Source organism: Notamacropus eugenii, chromosome 4, assembly GCF_028372415.1.
Source record: "Notamacropus eugenii isolate mMacEug1 chromosome 4, mMacEug1.pri_v2, whole genome shotgun sequence".
Lineage (NCBI taxonomy): Eukaryota > Metazoa > Chordata > Mammalia > Diprotodontia > Macropodidae > Notamacropus > Notamacropus eugenii.
Window position 1 is genome coordinate 409,465,576 of NC_092875.1, and position 12,039 is coordinate 409,477,614.

The 12,039-nt window shown below is 40.8% G+C and overlaps 1 long non-coding RNA gene across 1 annotated transcript in view; it reads right to left on the reverse strand.

Moving 5' to 3' along the window:
• Positions 1-1,000: 1,000 nt before the first annotated feature.
• LOC140501751 (uncharacterized) overlaps positions 1,001-12,039 on the reverse strand; it is a 35,719-nt gene continuing 24,680 nt past the window's right edge. The window contains exon 3 of the long non-coding RNA XR_011966342.1: positions 1,001-1,692. This is a non-coding gene — a long non-coding RNA (uncharacterized lncRNA). The remainder of the gene's footprint in view (positions 1,693-12,039) is intronic.

A 12,039-nucleotide genomic window follows, 5' to 3' on the forward strand; every position in this document is an offset into this window, starting at 1 on the left:
AGAAAGTTAAGAGGCATCTCCATAGTTGGATGAGTAGAAAATAAGAAAGCTGTGAATCAGACCCAGGTTTTCTGATTTCAAATCTGTTACTCTTGTCTTTCTCACTACATCACAAATAGCTATAGCCTTACCTAGACCTAGGGCAGCTAGGTAGAGAAGTGGATAGAGTGCTGGGTCTGGAGTCAGGAAGACTCATCTTCCTGTGTTCCAATCCAGTTTCAGAGACTTACTAGCTATGTGACCTTGGGCAAGTCACTTAATTCTGTTTGCCTCAGTTCCTTCATCTGTAAAGAGAGAGGGAGAAGTAAATGGCAAAGCACTCCTGTATCTTTCCAAGAAAGCCCCAAATAGCATTACAAAGAGTCAGACACAACTAAAACAGTTGAATAGCAACTTCTGACATTGAATCAGAGCCATTTCCAATATACAACATTGTAGACAACACTAGAACCATTTAATGAGCATTAACTGTATAGAGTGCTGTGCTGTGTGTAGAGAGACACATTGAATAAGGCCTGGCCACTCCTCTAAGAAGTTTATAGTCTAGGTCTAGATTTCAAAGAAATAGCTTACCACCAAACATGATTTTTGCGACTGTTGTTGTTGAGACCTGTGATTTCATTGGAGGAGGAAACTCTGACTGAGGAAACTCCTTTTATCAATGGACATTTGAAGCTGCTGTGTAAGTTACAATCTTAGAAGACTGTCAATTATTTCAGTTGTGTCCAACTCTTCATGACCCCATCTGGGGGTTTTCTTGGAAAAGACATTGTCATTTCCTTCTCCAGCTCAATTTACAGATGAGGAAACTGAGGCAGACAGGGTAGAGTGACTTGCCTAGGGTCACACAACTAGGAAGTGTATGAAGCCAGATCTGGAGTCAGGAAGATGATGAGCCTTCCTGACTTCAGGTCCAGCACTCTATCCACTGCACCACCTGGCTGCCTCTGACATTAAAGATCACACAGTCAATATGTGTCAAAGTCAACTTGAACCCAGGTCTTATTCTCTTCGAGATTGTCTCTGTATTCACTAAAGCACACTGCTTTCCATTTGCTATTGAACTAATCTACCACCAAGCAGAATCTGGCTGCCAAATCTGCTCCATTGATGAAAGAGTCATTTATAACTGTCAAGCAGGGACAATGGGCTGAAGAAGTGGAGTCCCAATCAACAATTAACTCATAAATGGTTAATGACGTTTGGTAAGAAAACAGTGCATGTGTTTCTAGTGTTCAGGATGCCGACGTCTTTTTTGTAGGGAATCCAAAGCACCCACATCCTGTGTAGGGGAAATAAGGAGTGCAAAATGCCCTGCAGGAATGCCTTGATGAGGCATGCTCCCACAACACTGTTAACCCGGGGACTCAGCCCATTGGCTCCAATGGGAGGACTCTCATATTATATGTACTCATCAGGTCCAGTTTTCCCTGGTTGGTTTTAGGCTCCTAAAAGAAATTCATATTGTCCCTCTACTTTTAAGCTAATGGCAGCAAGACAGCTTCATTAGATGAAGCTGATGAGCTTAATCAGTCAGGGAAAAGGGCTCTCAAGTCCTGGGTTAAACTTGGGAGTGTCCCTGAAATGGAGGCTGTCTGAGAATTGGATGTTTTCCTGCCAAGCTGCTGGCTTCATGGGTCTCCAAAGCTCTCTCTCCAGTCTTGAAGGTCACTCCCTGGACTGCTTGGATTCCTGCAATAAATGAACAAATAAATAAGTAAATACGAAGAAAGTCTCCTCATTTCTCTTCCTGAGGATGTATAAGTACTCTTGTTCTTCTCTGGCAGTTAGTTGGTCTCCAGAGACACAGTTCTGGAAAGCAGCCAGAAGCAAGTTTAGTGCCTGAGGAGGAACATTGCGAAATCACTAAGAAACAACCTTGCCAGGCCAAGGGAGCCCGAACCCTCCTCTGCTTTGGTAGGTGCTCTGAGCAAAAGACTTAAGAGAGTCTGACAGCTGAGCCTCCCATACCACTCACAGGCCATTGCTTTTCATTGATTTGCATTTCCAATGGGGAAAATTTGAGGGGATTACTGAATGATGTGCGCCATTGAGCCCAGAAACAAACAGGATAGGTAAGGGGGCTGCTTTCTCAAAGGGGACTACTTCCTCATTTCTTTTGACATGTAGGGAAAGAAAGTAGGATTGCCTAATGGATATCATCCAGCTCTTTCCATTTCTAGTCTCCATTTTGCACCAACATTAACTGACTTTGAATCAATTATTTCCTAGAATTATAGCAACAAGAAACTGGAAGAGATGGGATTCATGAGGCAGCAAGATATTCTCCCTGGATTTTAGCAAATGCTGCTGCCTCAACCTATCCCAGAAATCTGGTTTACTGTTTCTGAATTTTTATCTGCAAAAAGGAATGGTCCTACCAGCCTTATTCCCAGGAATGTTGTGGGGTAATTTTCATAGAATCATATATTTAAAACTACAAGGGACTTGAGCTGTAAGTTCAAAACTTCATTTTGCATATGATGAAACTGACACATGGTTAGCCAAGATCACATAAGAAGTCAGCGTTAGTGCCAGGACTCAATCCAGATCCTCTAATTCCAAATCTTGTGCTCTTTACATTTGTCACTCTGCTTTCTCATTTAATGATGTAAGAATATTCTGAAGGGTCCATCTTGGAATCTGCTAGTTAAAAGGTAGGCTTAATAAGACTGCTGACTATTCTTTTTAAAAAATGATTCTTGTCTAATTATTTTTTGCTTTAAAATATTTCAAAGATTGTAGATTTAGAATCATTAAAAATCTAAAATAAACCTTGAATGTGTCTGCCCCTACCACATAGATTTTGTCATACATGCTGTGTTTTGTAAACCAAAGAGTCTTCATATTACGGAATTAGAGATGGAGGAACCTGCAAAACCATCCTGTATACCTTCTTCAGTTAATAGATGAGGAAACAGATCCAAAGAGGTGATGTCACACAGTCACATGCGTGCTACATAGGTGATCTAGGATTTGAACTCAAGTCCGTGGAATTTCAGACTTGGAAGTGACCGCAGAAGCTATTTAGCTCAACACATGTAGTACCTGAATAGGAACCTCTTCTATACTATTTCAGACAGATGGTCATTCTGCTTATGATTTAAGATTTAATAACAATGCTGTATTTTGTTTATGACATCCTTTCCCTAGGGGTTGAAAGCAGTTTTCAGGCATCATTAAATAAGCATGATTTTATCCTTCCTACATAAGGAGTGTATGTTATCTTAATAATGTCTTAGAAACAGATGTTGTTGGTGGACCCACAGCATCAATTCTTTCACAGCTATTGCATCTCACTGTGTCTAAAGAAAGCATGCCCAGACAAGGGAGGGCAGAAGCCTTTTTTGGAGCACTGAATGGATTGTCCCCATCAGACAGGAAAGTGTTACCTTGGTTGGAGGATTTAAGCAGGCCTGAGGGTGGGAGAATGTTGGGGTGGGGGTGTCTGGCAGGAAGAAGCAACTTGAGAGGAAAGGGAAGTGGCAGGATGACTTAGATCTTTGGTATGAGAAAGGGAAGAGAGGGTCTGACCTGAGAAGTCAGCCTGGCATCCTGGTGACAGGTTGCTAATACCTTTATTTGGTGCAGAGTGAAATGAACTCTATGACACAGCCATGAATGGAACCCAGAGGGACTCATCACTTTCACTGCATGGCTAGAGTCATCAGACCACATCCTGTAGAGAAGAGCATTCCCTGTTGCAATGCCTCTGTGGATAATGAGCTAGTTATGGACATAAGGTAGCTTGTGATACTATCTGACAGATAATTGGGTTGTCTGGGGAAGGTTAATGGAGAGTTTGTTCTTGATAAGTGCCATCTTTCTCCCCTCCCCCCTCCCACTCCTGCCCTGGTTTCTAGGAGAAAAATTCCTAAAACCATACATTCCACCCTTTCTGCAGGTAACTGGGAGTGTGAATCATCCTAATTAGTCAGAATTCATTTGCATAGAAGTTTAGCCAGAAGAGTTGCTTTTCTTGACAAGTTCCTTATAGTGTTTCTGCGTTGGTTAGTAACCATAAAAGTTAATACCAGATATTTCAGCAAAATTCTCTTCATCTATGTGGTTTGCCTTTGGTACATACCAAGAAGATGAGTATGAATTGCAGGTATTCAAATGTTCTACAAATTTCCCAGCATTAACCAATTGTTTGGTCTTTGTAGTAATTTCAGATTTCCCAGTTGGCTCCTGGCCATTTAGCTCTGTGGGCAATCCCAAGTATTTGTGGAAGCTCAGTAATATGAAGATCAGATTCCTAGGCCTTCTTATTGTGTAGTTGGCGATACTTCAAAAGTTCAAGAAGTTAATTTGTCAGTGTGGGTACTCCCTCCACTGGTGCTTATTGATATCCCTCTGTACCTCAGCTTCCCCATTTCTAATTCAGCATAGTGAAGGGTTTAGATGAGATGACCTCTAAGGTCATTTCCAGCTCCAAATCTAAGATCCTAGGCATGTGAGAAGGTCTTCAAGGATAGTATGGCTGAAAAAAATCCATCATCTTGTGAAAAACCTGCTGTCACACCTCTATGCACTTAATTAGGCTGGTCTTCTGGAGACAGTCACACTAATCAATTTCTTGGATGATGCCTGAAGCCCTTTTAGTTTGGTTAGGACCTGTGAAAACTTGTGCTCAAATGGCATAGCCCTCAAGAACCCAGACTCACCTCCATAAGCAAGGGGAAAGCAGGGTATGATTTTATTTAAAATATCGCAGAACACCAAAGAAATGTGTCCCTAACTCAAAACGCTTATAAATGACTCCCTATTACTCCAAAGATCAAATATAAGCTTTGTTTGGCATTGTAAGCTTTATAACAGAGTCCAACCAACAGTGGTCCAGCCAACCTGGTTTTCTAACTCTTTCTTCTATACAATGCTTCAACTCTCTACCTTTGCATTGGCTGTCTCCTGTACCAAGAACACCTTCCTTCCTCACCACTTCTTATTAAGTCCTGGTTTTCTTCAAGGCTCAGATAAAATGCTGCCTTTTCCATGAAACTTTTCCTGATTTTCCCAGCTAAATTTCCTCTCAAATCTAGACATTTTTTATGTTGTTTCCTCTCACTGGATTATAAGTTCTTTGAGTTACACACTTCATCTAACACAGTGCCCACCACAGAATAGCATGGTGATAACTGCTTGTTGATTGATCACCATTTTCAACACTTCACTTGATATTATGCCTGTGCTTGATGGACAGATCATTACCTTTTGAAAATGGAGTGTTTGATTGATTTTTTTGAAAAAGTTTCTTCAAGAAGCAGGTCTCTGATGATGCAATCACTACAGATAATTTTTCCTGTGGAGAAATTCTCATTTAGGCAGAACACCAACTTAAAATCATGAGAAGGTTTTAAAAAACCACATGATGCCTTCCAAATAATTTTATTAACGGGTACTTCGGTTTTCCCATTGCTATTTTAATATCTCAGTGAATCCGTGATCTAATCAGCATAAGCCCTTCCTTCACCATGGAAATCACAAACCATCAAACACATCTGTCTACAATCCTGGAGGCTTTCTCCTGATTTTTTCAACTGATATATCAAAGAAAATTAATTTCAAATGAAAAAAAGACAGTTGTAGTTCTTTGTCAAATAAAAAGAGGTGACGAATTTCATGATTGTGACTGTACCAATTCTTTTCATGTACTCCAATCTGTATACCCAGGATAGCTAGAATTTATACAGCACCTTACATTTTACAAAGCATTTAATATGTTATCTCATTTGATACAATAAAACAAAAACTCTGCAAGGCAGATGCTATTATTATGCCCTTTCTTATAGTTGAGGAAACTGAAGCAAACAGAGGTTAAATGACTTGCCCAGAGTTATACAACCAGTAAATGTGACACAGGATTCAAACTTGTGTATTCTTGACATGAATGCACCAGTCTATCCATGGCATCCTATGTGCAGAATCTTTGCTCTCTGTCTGCCTCACAGATGTGTAATGATGAGTTCAAGATTTCAGAGGGTTTTTTTTCTTTCTTTCTTTCTTAAACTGCTTCCCCCCACCCCCTTCCCTCCCCTTCCTACCTGGGAATACGTTCTGAAGCTCTGATGCCAAGAACAAAACTAGGCCACTGAAGTGAATGAACAAAAATATTAATAGATCACATTTGCATGATACTATTAGGCTTTCAAAAAACCACTTTCTCACAATAGCCCAGTGAAGTCATTGTTGTAAGTATCATTAATCCCATTTGGAAGATGGAGAAAGTGCAGCTTAAAGATATTAAGTGAATTATTCTCATCACATAGCCAGTAAGGAGTGCTGGATTGTTCCAGTTGTTACTTCTCTACTTCTAGGATTTGTGATGTCCTCTGTCTGGGTACTCTCTTTACAAATGCAAATCACAATTTATTTCCAACTTGATCGATTCAATTAAATTCAATAATTAGAATTAATTCAGTTGAACAAATGTTGATTAAGTGCCTTCTATGTGCAAGATATTGTACTAGGTATCCCAAAGACTGGACCTGAGATTTCCTTAGCATACAGAACTCATTAGTGGAACTAGAAGGGAAGCTATTTAATCCCAATACCTACGTTTTACGAATGAGGAAACTGAGACTCAGAGGTTAAATGAGTTCGCAAACATTACCTAGTTAGTAAGTGGTGGTGTAGGGATTTGAACTCAGGTTCTCTGACTCCAAATACTGCACACTTTCCACTATACCATGTATAATGTAAGTATGTATAGGGAGGCATCCTTGAGAGACAGAGTGACTTGGTGAATATAGTTGTGAAATCAAGAAGGCCTGGGTTCAAGTCCTATTTCTGACATGTACTGATTATGTAACGCTGGACAAATCCTTTGATCTCTCAGGACTCTAGACAACTTTCTTAGGCTATATGTTGCAGGGAAAGTTAACTTGCATTGTGTAGTGATGAGGAAAAAAAGAAAAAGTCCTTCTTGATGGTCTTTCTGAGTCACTGCGGCTAAAGAGTGCCAACCTAGAAATGACCTTCTCTGAAATTAGTTAGACCTGCTTCTCTGATTGATATCCAGTTCACTGGAAAAAATACAAATAAATAAAATAAAATAAAACAAAAACCCCTAACAACTTACCTGAGCCTCAGTTCCCTCATCTGTAAATTGAGAATAATTATACCTATAGCGCTTGCCTCAGAGGGTCTATAGACAGCTTAAATGTGATAGCCTCTGTGCTTTGCAGCACCTTTCAAACTTAAACATTATATAAATATCAGTCGTTATTCTTTTGACTCTATCTAAATCTTAATGGGAAAACACATTGATGCAAGGCACTTTACAAAGAGTAACTATCCAGGGGGATGGTTGTAGAATTGCTGAGGAGCGCATGGCCCAGTCCTAGCTGTGTGTGTTTGGCTCCAGTGAATCTTCCTTATGCTACTGCTTTCTGTGGCAGGAATGGCTCTCTTTCTCAAGGACTCCTAGATATGGGTGACTGGCATGAGTGCAGAGACGTTGTTGTGATCTGGAGGGGTGGGTGGGCTGGCTTTATTTTCTCTCCAATATCATGAATCGTCACAGAATACTTTCTAAATTTCTCTAAACTTTGAAATGCTCTGGGGTCCTTGTTGGATTTGCTTCGAAAACAGAGCTATTACTATTACAAGTTTTAAGAAAATACAATATTAAAAAATGCAAACATACTAAGCATGTAAATCTTGATTTTTTTTTAACCTGACCCATGATTTCGTTGGTGTAGGTCATTGGAAACAAACTCAGATTGAAACTGGGGGTCACTGAACCATACCTAAGGATCCCTGCAGGTTGCATGTTGACTTAGAAAACCATTTTCAGTCAATCGTCAATATTACCACTCTTAACTTTCTCACTTTCAAACATTTGTGTGATTTTATTATAACCTCATTTTCCTTTCACTTTGGCAACCATGCACATTTGTGGCTATACACACAGAACATTGTGTTAGTTCATTGTTTGCCTTTAAAACTCAAGTTTTATGTTGCCATAATGTCCCAAAGCATAGTGCAAGTCCTTTGGCCTCTAAGCCCAAGTGTGCAGTCAGTGATATGGCTTAGTGAGAAAATAAAGGTGTTAGATAAACTTCATGGGGGAACGTCTGCAGCCTCTCTGCTGAGAATTTGGTGTTAACGAATCAACAATTTGTTATATCCGCAAAAAGGAGGAAAGTCTTCATAAAAGTGTTCATGAATCTGCTCCACAAAGTGCTAAAGTAATCTTTCAAGTGTGGGATGAGAGAACTGAAAAAAAATGGACTGGGGCTGTTTGTGAATAAATGGGATGGTGGTCACCCCAGCCAGTGTTCTCACGTCCCTTCTCCCCGCTGCCCCTGTGTGGCCTGCCCCTAGCTGGGGTGAGAGCTTTGATGGGGCCTCGGTCTCACCCAGAGGCATGTGCTTTTCATTTGGGAACCATAGAAAGGGAGATTAGAGATGGCAGGTTGCTCCTTCCTCCTTTTTCCCCTCAGGGTTCTTTTAGTATCACAGCCCCTACTTCTTCCCATCTCTTTGGGGACTGTTCACTGTCCTCTCCCCTGCATGTTATGGGTTGTTTCACTAGGAAAAGTGTATATTATCAGAATTAATGTTTTGTTACAAAGATTTGTATGCAGAAAATGTATCAACAATTCTTGCTTTACCTAAGTAAACCATCAAGAGCTGATGGAGGGAGGGGGCCAGCACATGGGGGCCATGGACAGAGACAGTGGGGGTTAGGGACAGAGAAGTGAAAGCAAGAGGAGGAATACTCAGGGCTTGGGGTCAGCCTTGTGAGGGAATGAGGGGGCAGACACATGAGGGCCAGACACACAGACAAGAGAGGATGGGAGAAACGAGGGAGCCAGGGAGAGTCACACAGTACTTGAGCACAGACAGATGGAAGACAGACACACGGGAGGTTCAGGCAGGCAGGTGGTCAGAGTGGGGCAAAGGTCATTTCTCTCTTTGTCTGGGAGGTCTCAAACCAAGCTCCTAATACATCCGTTCTTCTGCTTTCACTTGGAGGGGTTGAGTTTTTTGTCTTGGTTTTGGTGGGAGGGGTGAGAAGCTATCAGAGCACAGAGTCAGGAGGTAGGAGTTGAGAGAGAAAGAGAGAGAGAGAGAGAGAGAGAGAGAGAGAGAGAGCGAGTGAGCACAGTACTGTAAAGTTAACAGATTCTTTTTGAAATGTGAAGGTCTTTCAGAATTCTTTGCATAAAGTTGAATTTGAATAATATGAATTTACTAAAAGTAAGAACTGTATTTTCAGCAGTCTCTAATGAAAGATGACAGTTTTGGGTGGTAGTGGAGCCCTAATCCCCTATTTCCCATAGGTTCAATGCATCAACATTCACATTTTTTATTTTTGTGCCATTTTCTAGGAATATATCACCTAGGAAAGTTGGCTATACTAACATTATCTATGTTTTATTGTACTTTTATTTGTTTTGTTGAATATTTTCTAATTCCATTTTAATCTGGTTTAGAGCAGGTGTTGGACGCCTCTGGCCTATGGAGTACTCACTGCGGATACTGAAAGCTAATTTTTTCTGCATCTTCAAATCTTAGAGAGTTTAGTAGGGGGTACTGAGAAGTTAGGCACCCTGCCAGGGTTACACAGACAGAATGTGTCAGAGACAGGAGCTGAACTCAGGGCTTCCTGACTCGCTCTGGGAAAACATCTCTTCTCTCTCTCTCTCTCTCTCTCTCTCTCTCTCTCTCTCTCTCTCTCTCTCTCTCTCTCTCCCTCCCTCCCTCCCTCCCTCCCTCCCTCTCTCTCTCTCTCTCTCTCTCTCTCTCTCTCTCTCTCCTCCTCTCTCTCTCTCTCTCTCTCTCTCTCTCTCTCAGACATTAGGTATCAATTATTCAATCAATCAACAAGCATTTATTAAGTTCCTACCGGGTACACTGTGCTAGGGATTTAAAGACAAAATGAAACTATCCATGCTCTCAGGGAGGATACATTCTATGAGGTTATAAATAAATATATCCAAAGTATAATATGATGTAGAGAGGTCATCTTGAATAATGGAAGGGGAGCTAGTCTCTCCAGCTCTTGAATTCTGGAAGATCTGAATTTGAGGCTTGCTTCTGCCACACACACTGTCTGTTTGACCCTGGGTAAGCTGTGTCACCTCCAGTGCCCAAGGTAGCTCTCTAGAACTGTATATTGCAGAGCAAGTGCTAATTTACATGGGCAAAGGGAATTTGCTTTTCAGAGTTCCAAATACCAGTGAAATCACATTGAAATTTAAAATTTAAAAACATAAAATAAAAACAAAGTCACTTCAGAGGTGGGATGCTTCATAAAGTTTTTAGAGTTTTTCTTAAATTGGGAAGACTCCTTCCTGCCCCACCTACCCCATCATGTAAAATGATTCCATTAAAAATTATTTGAAGTCATCTTTTTTTGACAGCATGGAATATCAGAAAGATTCCCCAGACTGGTAGTTGGGAGGTCTTGACTCTAGTTAGTCCAAGTTCTGCCACAACATAGTTGAGTTAGCTTCGGTGAGTCTCATTTTGTGACTCTGTGTGCCTCTGTATCTAAACTATAACATTACAAGCTTCCACTAGATTATTTTTAAAGGTTTTTTTTTCCAGCTGTAAAAATATATGGCTCCGCAATAATCTTGTGATTTGGATATTTTCCTACAATAGCTGTAAAGCAAGCAATTCACAATTATTTACTCTTAATAACCTTTATTATTGTGCAGAATAATATTGGATTGATTAATGCGAAGTGCTGGGGCAGTTTAAAACAAAACCTAAATCCAATTTTGTAAGTGTCCCCCGCACTAAGGGCATTATAAAAAATAAAGTATGGTGCTCATCTGCTAATATTTTTAAATATACAAAGTAATGTGAAACAATTGCGGGGGGGAAGGGAAGGAGAAGCTTTACTTCTCAGTAGCTTCTACTTTGTTAGGGAAGCACATTTTATTCCCCTATATTTTAGCATTGGATTTTCCAGTGGGGGCCTTTGTTCCCCCAGTATCTTTCCCTTTCTAGCCAGATGAGCAGACATGTTGTTTTACATCGCAAGGGTGTCGATGGTGTCTGAAAAGAAAACAATGTGATTTTTGAACAGATTGTTTTTTATGGGTCAGCACTTTTGTGACTGTAACAGACCGTGACTGATTAAGACAAATGGTTGCTGGATGGCTCAGAGGAAGGGGATGTTAGCGACTATCGAGGGTAATAACTCTGAGGCTCAACTTTGTGCCAGGTTCCTCCAGAGACTGAGCACAAACAGTTCTAGCTGTAGAGACCTGGGCTTGGCAAAATGAGGCCCCATTTGGAAAGCCTTCCCTTTCAAAGTGAAGCAAATTCTGATTCTCAGCTTAAGGAATGCTAGTGACAGTCTCAATAAAAAAAACAAAAACCAAAAAAACCTCACCAACAACAACAAGAACGCAGCAATTTTCTGATGCCTGGATTCTCAAAAGGCTATTTTAAACAGCGTGGCAAGTTGATCCCTCTCTTTTGCCAGGGTCCATCAATCTGGTGAACTTCCAGACCAGGAATTCAAGGATTTAGCTGAGAATAAAACCTCCTAAGCCTATTGGTACCAAGAAACCAAAGGCCTATCCTTCTCTCCTTACTCACCATCCCAACCAGTTCTTTTGTGCCGTTATCCTTTGTCCTAATCCTTTGTCCTGGAGCAGTCTGGGTAAGAGCTTGAGTTAATCAGTTCCACGCCTTCAGAAAGTCTTTCTAATACCTTGACCTAAGTCAGCAGAAATATGTGTAAAATCTCCCCAGGAATTGGGGAAGACTTCAGCGTTTTTCAGACCACTGGGCCTTTTTTTTGTTGTGAGCCAAGGTCTCCTAGATTATATTTCCCTTCTCTCCCACCCTAGGCTTAGTCTGTTCCCCCTTTTCTCACTGTACAGTGGGAAAGCCAGAATCCTGACTTTTGTGAAACCATTTACTTCAATGCAATGTAGCCCATTGTATTAGGATACCAAGGAGAAATTCACCAGAAATAAGAATTGTGAAATTGGAATGTTTACACCAATTTGCTGTCCTCCGAGGGGTCAAAAAGGGATTGATACTATGGCTTTTCCCCAAATGCCTGTA